We start from the raw sequence: 10,799 nt of genomic DNA, 5'->3' as shown, positions 1-10,799 counted from the left end.
CACAAGCGGGGGGAGTGGGAGAGGAAGAAGCAGGCTTCCAGAGGAGGAGCCTGATGCAGGGCTCGATCCCAGGACCCCGGGATCACGCCCTGAGCCGCAGGCAAACGCTTAACGACTGAGCCACCCAGGTGCCCCCAACAATGTGAATTTTTAACGCCACTAAACTCCACACTTAAAAATGGTTAAGGTGGGGGTGCCTGGGTGGCTCAGTCAGTTAAGTGTACAACTCTTGATTTCAGCTCAGGTCATGATCTCAGGGTTGTGGGATTGAGCCCTACGTTGGGCTCCACTCTGGGCTTGGAGCCTGCTTAAGATTCTCTCTCCTAAGAACGAGTTCTCAACATTTGCTACAACATGGATGGCACTGGAGGAAATAATGCTAAGTGAAATAAGTCAAGCAGAGAAAGACAACTATCATATGATTTCTCTCTTCTATGGAACATAAGAACTAGGATGATCAGTAGGGGAAGAAAGGGATAAAGAAAGGGGGGGTAATCAGAAGGGGGAATGAAACTTGAGAGACTATGGACTATGAGAAACAAACTGAGGGCCACAGAGGGGAGGGGTGGGGAAATGGGATAGACCGGTGATGGGTAGTAAGGAGGGCACGTATTGCATGGTGCACTGGGTGTTATACACAACTAATGAATCATCGAGCCTTACATCGGAAACCGGGGATGTACTGTATGGTGACTAACATAATATAATAAAAAATCATTATTTAAAAAAAAAAAAGATTCTCTCTCCTCCTCTCCCCCTGCCCCCCCCAGCCCCTCACAGGCATGCGCTCTCTCTCTCTTAAAAAAAAATGGTTAAGGTGAAGGGACGCCTGGCCGCCTTAGTCAGTGGAGCAGTAGGTGATCTCAGGGTTGCAAGTTCGAGCCCCACATTGGGAGTAGAGATTACTTAAGAACAAAATCTTTTAAAAAATGGTTAAGGTGGTAGACTTTATGTTATATATATATTTTACCACAATTTTTAAAAATAAAAAAATATTTAAATGAGTGCAGTGGCTGGAGGGGAGATAGAGACCCAGGCCAGATTATAAAAGGGAGGTGCCAATTGGGCAAGTGCTGTTAAAGGAAGACTGCCAGATCCACAGTTCCTAGAACACCATAGATATCGTCTGCCATCTTGTTAGGCTCTTCCCAGGCTGAAGATTTCTGCTCCATTTCAGGAGAACTTTCCCCCTTGGAATCCAAGAAAGTAGGAAATGAGATTTATTTACATATGAATAGACCTACGTATGCTCAGAGTAAGAAAATAACCCTTTTCTTTCTTAACTAGTAAACTATCCTTCCAACAGGCTGACATTTTCAAAAAGAATTTGACCAAGAACTTCCTGTGGTTCTTAATATAAAGATTAAATTCCTTAGCAAGGTCTTCAAGGCCCTGCGCTGCTTGGCCTTGGGGGGCTACTGACTGCAGCTTCAGCTCCCACAGTGCTTCCCCTTGATCCTCTCCCTGCTCCACCAGACTGGCCTTCTTGCAGACCTACCACAGGGCCTTTGCATATACAGGTGGTCTCTGACCTAGGATGGTTCAACTTACGATTTTTTGACTTTATGATGGTGTGAAAGCAATACACACGCAGTAGAAACCTTATTTCGAATTTTGAATTTGATCTTTTCCTGGACTGGTGATAATGTGGTATGATACTCTTTCATGGTGCTGGGCAGGGAAGGGAGCCACAGCAAGCAGTCAGCCGTGCAATTGCGAGGGTCAACAACCAATACACTAACATCCATTCTGTACCCACACAACCATCCTATTTTCACTTTCAGTACAGTAGCCAATAAATTACATGAGATACTCAACACTTTATCATAAAGTAGGCTTTCTGTTGGAAGGCTTTGCCCACCTATAGGCTAATGTAGGTGTTCTAAGCCCATTTAAGGTAGGCTAGGCAAAGCCCTGATGTTCTGTAGGTTAGGGGTGTTCAATGTACTTTCAACTTACGTTGGGTTTATTGGGAGGTAACCTCAAAAGCATATACCCTACCCCTTCTAGAACTTTCTGCAAGTGCGTTTTAACATTCATTCCTGTGATTATGTGCTGAAGACCTGGCTTGTCAACTAGACTGTAAGTTGCATGAGGGCCGGGACCATGTGTGGTTTTGCTACTCACTATGACCAGCACAGTGCCTGGCCATAGCAGACAGCTGAACAAATACTTGTTGCATAAATGAAAGAACAGAATGAAATAGTTACAAAAATTAAAGTAGTATAAAGTCATGTTTCCAAAACATAGATTTTTGATCTTATGAATCCCAAATAAGAGCAGTGGGGTGTTTCCCTGGGTCTTAAAGCTCCTCAAAACCCTCTCTCTTAAAACGACTACATTCTGATTAGATAGGACAGGTTCGTGGAAACTAAATCCACTTCCCTCACTCCACATCCCAACTTGCCCCACCCCATCCTGTGGCCCTCACGTATCACCTCCCCATACATCAGGGGTGCATTCTGCTCATGTTCATCCAGAGTGAGGCAACCCGTTAGCCCAGTAAGCAGAAAGCAGCAACCAGAATCAGTGTAGCCATGGCAGGAAGACGTCAGTCCCTTTGAGCTGCCCACGGAGAGCTGAGAGCTAAAGACCAAGGATGGATGGAAGGAAAAAAGCACCCAGAATACCCACTCTGGAGTCAAGGAATACACATTCTCTCCTGCTATCCACACAGCCCCTAAGCCTTGCCTAACTGAAGACAGGTGGGAACTGCTGGCAGATTCCAAATGGGAGCCTGAGAAAGAGATTTTTTCTTCCACCACTTGACATCCTTGTTCATCTGCAAAGATAAATACAAACCTAGCAGAGAGGGTTGCCTTCTAATTTATGAGGACTCCATGACAAGGTAGTCTGGAAACCAAGCGCGCTGGGATTCCAACCCCACATCTCGATGTCTGTGAAGCAACATTTTTGTGGGAGGAGATGGGAAGTCAATTAATTTTTGACACCATGTAAAAAACTGGTATTTCCTGACCAAATACCAGGGCAGCTAGAAGTTTATAAATGAAGACTCTATGGTTCCTTTGTTTGAAAATATGTAAGTTGTTGTTGGAATAAAGAAGTTTAGTTCCTTACCGGAAATATTCTATGCTGGGTAAATAGAACGCATAAACATGTTCCCCTGACAGTATGGCTTCAGCGTGGGCAGGCCAATGATACGTTCACTATCAGCCTGGTCCTCGGAAGCATGTGACAAGCAAGCCGTGCAATGTCAAGAGAGTTGACGGAAGCCCATGGACTTGGTGGAAATCAAAACAAAACTTCCTAGACTCTGCTGAAGGGCGTTCTGAACAATTGGTTTTATGGCTGTCCTGGTCTGATTCTTCCCTGCATGAGACCTCTTAGCACCTCTGGGACTTTGCTCGTGCTGGTCTCCCAATTCCCCTATGCCAGAGAGAGAACACTGGCTGGCATGTCATGAGCCCTAACCCAAGAAGTGACCCACTTTTCTCTTGCTATGTTTCTTCATCTCGGAAATGAGAAGTTTGGGCCAGAATCTAATAACCAGATGTTTTCTGAGGTCCCTTCAACCTCTGATGACTTCTGAGTTCTCCCGATTGGAGTCTAGCATGCCTCTCCCCATCTGTCTGTCCCTTCCTTCTAGATGGGGAAAGAGCTAGCACTCATCTCCTCCAGGAAGCCTTGCCTTATTATGAGTTCCACCCAATCGTAGCCCCAGAGTGCATAGTCTCATTCGTCTCCTGGGTGGCTATGGCTAAGTACATCCTTGAGTACAGGAACTGCGCTTTCTATTCTTTCGTCTCACACCCCACCCTCAACATGTAGCATTGTTTTCCTTTAAAACTGGTATGCAATCTCGGCTGTTGGTTGACTAGCTGACTAATCAGGTGTTTATATACTGAAGATGAAAGAAAGCAGGCCAAGTAGAGTTAAGAATAAGGATTCTGGAGTCAGATAGATGGAAGTTTGAGAACCAGCTCGACTGAGTGCTAACGGGGTTCCTGAGCAAGCCACTCATACTCCCTGAGCCTCACAGTTTTCTCATCTGTAAAAGTAAATATAGGAATAGTACTACCTTGGGATGGTGACCACGTTTCAGTGAGATCATGCATGAGAAGTCTTCAGCACAGGGTCAAGTTAACAGGAAATTCTTCAAGCTGTTAGTTCTTTAGTGATGATGATGATGATGATGATGGCGATGATGTCAACTCATCCCAGGAGGCCAGGCCTCACAACAGAATGTCCATAGGCTTGGTCCACTGTTACTTCATTCCCATTCCTAAAAAAAGGACAATTGAGGGGCACCTGAGAGGCCCAGTTGGTTAAGCATCCTACTCTGTATTTCCACTCAGGTCATGGTCTCAGGGTTGTGAGATTGAGCCCCGCATTGGGCTCCACACTGGGCATAGAGCCTGCTTAAGATTCTCCCTTTCCCTCTCCCTTTGTCCCTCCCCACCACCACGCACTCACGCTCTCTCTCTCTCCCTCTCAAAAAATGTTCAAGTGACTTCTAGAATCTTTAATAAATGTCTTGTTGCCTTCTGGAATATCCACATTTGAACACGAGGAGTCAGCAAGTGATGTTCTGAAATCCCCTTCTAATCACCCACGTGATTTAAGGAAATGTCTTTATAAATAACGGGAATTCGATGGATATGTGATGTATTATGAAGGGCAGATATGGGGGTGTTGGAAAGAAGAAAGTATACAACCTTGGATATCACCAAAATCTGTTCTTAGAAGTGTATTAAGAGTGAAAAGGATGAAAATAGACACATAGATCAATGGAACAGAATAGAGAGCCCAGAAATAAATTCATGATTATATGGTCAATTAGTCTTTGACAAAGAAGACAAGAATAGGCAAAGGGTAAAAGTCTCTTCAACAAATGGTGCTGGGAAAATTGGACAGCTACATACAAAAGAATGAAACTGGACCACTTTCTTTCACCATATACAAAAATAAACTTGAAATAGATTAAGGACCTGAAACCATAAAAATCCTAGAAGAGAGCACAAGCAGTAATTTCTCTGACATCAGCCATAACAACATCTTTCTAGATATGTCATGTCTCCTGAGGCAAGGGAAACAAAAGCAAAACTATTGGGACTACATCAAAATAAAAAGCTTCTGCACAGCAATGGAAATAATCAACAAAATTAAAAGATGGCCTACTGAATGGGAGAAGATATTTGCAAATGACATATCCAATAAATGGTTAGTATCCAAAATATGTAAAGAACTTATACAATTCAACACAAAAAAAAAACAATCCGATTAAAAATAGGCAGAAACCTGAGCAGACATTTCTCCAAAGAAGACATCCAGATGGCCAACAGATACATGAAAAGATGCTCACCATCACCCACCATCAGGGAAATGCAAATCAAAACCACAATGAGATATCACCTCACACCTGTCAGCATGGCTAAAATCAAAAACACAGGAAACAAGTGTTGGCGACAATGTGGAGAAAAAGAAACGCTCATCCACTGTTGGTGGGAATGCAAACTGGTGCAGCCACTGTGCAAGAGAGTATGGAGGTTCCTCAAAAAATTCAAAATAGAATTATCATATGATCCAGTAATTCCACTACTGGGTATTTACCCAAAGAATACAAAAACACTAATTCAAAAAGATATATGCACCCCTATGTTTATACCAGGATTATTTACATTAGCCAAATTGTGGAAGCAGCCCAAGTGTGCACTGATAGATGAATGGATAAAGATGTGGTACAGGGGTGCCTGGGTGGCTCAGTCAGTTAAGCATCTGACTCTTGGTTTAAACTCAGGTCATGATCTCAGGTTTGTGAGATGGAGCCCCCATTGGGCTCTGCGTTCAGTGGGGAGTCTGCTGGAGATTCTCTCTCTCCCTCCCTCTGCCCCTCCCCCTCACTTTTAGGCACGCACTCCTCTCTCTTTCTCTAAAATAAATAAGTAAATAAATCCTTTTTTAAAAAAAGATTCTCTCTCCCTCTCCCTCTGCTCCTCCCTTCCTTCCTCTCTCTCTCTCTCTCTCTTTCTCTCTCTCTCTCTCCTTCCCTCTCTTAAAAAAAAAGATGTGGTACATATATGTAATGGATTATTACTCAGACATAAAAAAAGAATGAATCTTGCCATTTGCAACAATATGATTGGAGCTAGGGAGTATTATGCTAAGTGAAATAAGTCAGTCAGAGAAAGACAAATACCGTATGATTTCACCCATGTGGAATTTAAGAAACAAAACAAATGAACAAAGAAAAAAAGAAACAACCCCTCCCAAAAAAAGCCCCAACAGATTCTTAACTAGAGAAAACAAATTTACCAGAGGGGAGGTGAGTGGGGGAATGGGTGAAATAGGTGAAGGGGATTAAGTATACACTTACCACGATGAGCACTGAGTAATCTATGGAACTGTTGAATCACTATATTGTACACCTGAAACTAATACTGTATGTTAATTATACTGGAATTAATTTTTTTAAAGGGTACAAAGGAATACCTAAGAATAGAATTCACACAGGATCCAGAAACCCCTCCTCAGGAGCACCTCTACACCGGACCTCCCTTGTTATCCAGCCTCCCACTGGATATCTCTGCCCAGATGTCCCATGGGAGCTTCAAACAACTTGTCCAATACTGAACCCACTTTCTCTCCTTAATCCACAATCTCCTAAACCTCTCCCTCCCACCCAATGTTCCAAGGCAAGAACTGGGAAGTCATCCTCAGCTCTACCTTCTCCCTCAACTTTCCACTGTCAACTAATCCACAAACCGTGTGGATCTGAACTCCTGAAGAGCTCTCGAATCCACCCATAGCTCACCCTCTCCATTGCGCTGCTCTAATTCACCAACTCTCCGTAGACCAGAGAAATAGTCTTCTGAATGGTGCTGTTGCTATTATTCAACCCAAGCCCATCCCCACCATCCTCAAAACCACCAGAGGGAACATTGTACAACTCCCATATGCCCAAGTCAATTCCTGTTTTCAAAGCCCCTCGCTGTCTCTCCAGGGCCCTCAGGGTGAAGTGTAAACATTTGATAAGACACAAGCAATGATCCCAGCTCCATGGTACCCATCATTTCCTCTTCCCCTGGGGGCCTCAAGGGACAGATTAGAGGCCTCCGAACTGTCCTAACGTATTATTGGTGTGCCGTACTATCTTACACTTCTATTCCAGCACTACCTAGAAAGTGCTCTTCTCTTCCTCCCCCAAACTGGTGAGTCTAACCTGTCCCCTCCCCACGACTACAGCCTCTCTTTTGCACACCGATGCTTCCTATAAGGCCTTGAACACTCCTGTCACAACGAGATTGTCTGTGCAAACTGAGGCCTCTCGGGACAGGGACAGTATCTTATTCATCTTTGTATCTTTAGCTTTCGACACAAGACCTAGCCCAAAGTAGGCATTTGATAAAGATTTGTGGAATGAATTAATGGCCCCACTAAGTCTCTATTTGCAATAACAGTAGGTCAGTGCCTAGTGAGGGTTCCTTGGCTTTGGCAGGGACAGGATCTAACAAATACCAGGAGACTTGAGCTCAGGCCTTGGCTGGTACTCCGCGTGACTCCTTATCCTCAATTCAACTTCTCCGTTCCACACCCCAGATAAGGAGCACAAAGAGAACTAGAGAAGCAATCACATGGCCTTGAGTCTTTGGCCATAGAATTCCTCCTCTTTCTCCAGATCCTCCCTCCATCCCTGGAGGCCTAGTTTGGAACTTATCCATGGGGGAAAAAAGAGCATTCTCACCCCAGCCCAGCAAGGGGTTTCTCCACCTTTGAACTTCTGGAAAGCTGTTTGCCCACACAAGTCCAGTACCCACCATAGACAAGCTTGTTGGCTTAGTTTAGTTGACTTCCCAGGGAATTCATGGATGGCAAGTCTCCCGGGGAGTGTGATCAAATAGATTCCTGGACCCCCTGCCCCTTGGCCTGTGAAATCAGAATAAGGGTCTGTAGGGTATCAGTTGTGGAGCCTGAGTTGCCTTGTGCTACCTCTGTGCTGTGTCTCAGCGGGCTCACCAGAGGCTCTCGGATGGCAGAGGCTTTCTCCTTACTTTCTGTGTCTCCCCTAGCATCCGGGACAGGGGTGCCCGATCCAGTTCTCTTCAATCAGTAGCCTCTGGACTGCTTCCACATGAGAAAACTCAAATGAATGAAGAAACCCAACTTGAAGTTAGTCTATCTGAGGGCACCCAGGAAGAGGTAGCTTTAGCAGTACTCCCCAAAGGCTGCTTTCTGACTGATTTTCCCAGGGCCAAGGTCGTCCCTGAGCAAAATGGTTTCAGGCTGGAAGACTCTATTTCCTAGGCAAATAAAGATTCAATGACTTAGAGCCCTCCAAACATTTTTCTTAACTCTCCTTTTGGGAGAAAAATCGACATTCCAAAGCATGCACACACACACACACACACACACACACACACACAAATGCACGATTACCTGGACATCTACTGTGGTCACAATCTCATACTCTATTGGTGTGTATCCCCAGCCTAGGCATGATCCCAGATGGTCAGGAACCTTATTCACCACACAAAGGCCCATGACAGTCACAGGCTGAGCTCAGGAAGGCAGGAAGGTGGCCTCAGACCCTTTGGTAACTTTTCTGACAAGACAGATGACAAAATATGCTTTCTGCTTGAGCCTCAGTTTCCCAGAAATTCCCACTAATCCCCTTCCCCGAGATTCAGACCGCTCAAAGTTTCCCTGTGCTAAGAAGGCCCGAGATACCTCAGGCCCACCTCCCCACTGGCTCCAATGACCCTGCAGCCAGAAAAGGGACCTCCATGCTTGTCAACCATCAGAGAACAGACATAAGACCAGCCCCAGCCCAGCCTCAACGTTCCTTCCATGGCCAAAAGGCCACTGCCCTGTTTCTGGATCTTTGAGCACAGTTGGACAGGGAGGCGCACTGGCTAGAAGAAGGAAGAGTTGCTCACTCACTCATTTCGCTGGTCATTCATTGGCAGTGACCTGAACAGCAAGTGCTCTCTGAAGCCCGTGACTACTCATTTGCAACTACAGCTTGTCCTGTCACCCCTCTGGGGGCTCAGCTCCTCTGAGCAGGAGGCCCTGAGGTGAGACAATTACCTGAAGTCCCCCCAAATGTATAAGCTGTCTCCTGGGAGACCAGAGGGTCTGAGGGGTGGGGGTGGGTGTGGGAGGCCATGTTTGGTTGTTAACTTCCAAGGCCTAGTGCAGGGCAAGCAACTAGAGGTAAGACCTGAAAAGTCAGATACCAGGTAGACACTAGGATGGAGGTAGGACTGAAAAGCAGGGGTGGCAGCAAAGTGAGAACGTCCTATTACCTTGAAAAGGGCTGGGGTAGGGAAGTTGTAACCATAGGCCTCAGGGTTCATGGGCAGATCATGGTGGGTTAAAGCCATGGGGACCTGGATGGAAGCTACAGTTTTCTGGTGGGGCCTAGCTAGACAGGGCCTTGTCCTTGGGGAGTTTGAAGTCTAGCAGGGCCTGTCCCTCATATAAAGAAATCCAGACCTAGCCCGGGTGCCTCCCAGCCCTGGGTCCCCAAAGACCACGACAGTTTTGCTAGAAAAGGTCAGTGGGTTACAGGGAGCCCTGGGGCGTGTGAGGGATGCTAGCTAGTGTCACTGCTCCCCGCTCCCCCGAGAGTTAGCTGCACGTGAGCTTCAAGTCATTGTCCTCACAAGGGAGATTCGTCCACATTCTCTCATGGAGTCTTCACAGCGGCTAAGGAAACATACTTGCCAAGTCGGGCTGGCTTTGCTCTCGAAAGTCTACCGACAGAGGCACCGTGTTCCCAACAACTGAGATAATAAGACCACCAGTGCCCAGAAGGCACTTAGGGGAAGAAACATTCCAGTTTCACCCTGGCCCACGGAGCTTGACAATACGACCTGAGCCCATCAGTTTCCTGTGCGTCATTCCTGTCAGCAGGAGTCAGAAGAGCCCAGAGGACCCATGAATCAGATAAGATTTCTGATACTTTTAAAATCTCTTCCGTTGTATGAAAAAGACAATAAACCCTTACAATCCTGAGGGAGAGAAAGGGAGCCCTTCCAAGGTCTTTTTTTTTTTTTTTAACAAGGCCGGCATCCCACTGAGCATTGTTCTTCACGCAAAGTGCTATGTGTGTGCTTTACACATATTATCTCCCCTAATTCTTACAACAGCCCTAGGGCAGAGGTGTTATATATAAGTAGGCCCACTTCACAGAGAGGTTGGATGACTTGCCCAAGGCCACACAGCTAATAGGAGGCAGAGCCAAGATTCAGAGCCAGGGCTGCGGAACTCAGAGACCCAGGCTTTTAGCAGCTGGGCCTGCATTTCTCAAAGCGGGAGCTCAGACCCAGGAGCAGACCCTTAGGCCTCACCCTCAGCCCCATTGACTCAGGATCCTCAAGGGTGGGCCCAGGAATCCCAGTACTTAACACCACACACCGGCTCTGTGGAGGGGGAGGGTGGGCAGTGTTCTTAGGCACAGGGAAGCTTTCGGCCCCGGTTGACACTCTGCTGCCTCCTGAGTTTGGCACAGGGGACAGACGAGAATGCTCAAGGCTCCGTGTCAGACCCGATGATACTCAGCGATCTTCCCTGCATGTCTGCCGCCTGGTCCTGGTCACTGAACACCGGGGCTCTTTCAGTCGGACCCTTCACCTGGATCACAGACTCCAGGCCTTTATGGGATCATATACCCCTCTGAGAACTTGTCGAAAACTCTGAATCTTCCCCTCCTCTCCCTCCCCCCCACCTCCACCCTAAGAAACATACACACAGGGGCCTGCACTTTCTTTGGTGGCCCCCTCACAAAATGCTCACACACACACACCCACCCCTTTGCAATTTTCAGGGAATACACAGAT

The sequence above is a fragment of the Ursus maritimus genome (assembly GCF_017311325.1).
Source record: "Ursus maritimus isolate PB19 chromosome X unlocalized genomic scaffold, ASM1731132v1 scaffold_X1, whole genome shotgun sequence".
Classification (NCBI taxonomy): domain Eukaryota; kingdom Metazoa; phylum Chordata; class Mammalia; order Carnivora; family Ursidae; genus Ursus; species Ursus maritimus.
This window is presented reverse-complemented; position numbering follows the sequence as displayed.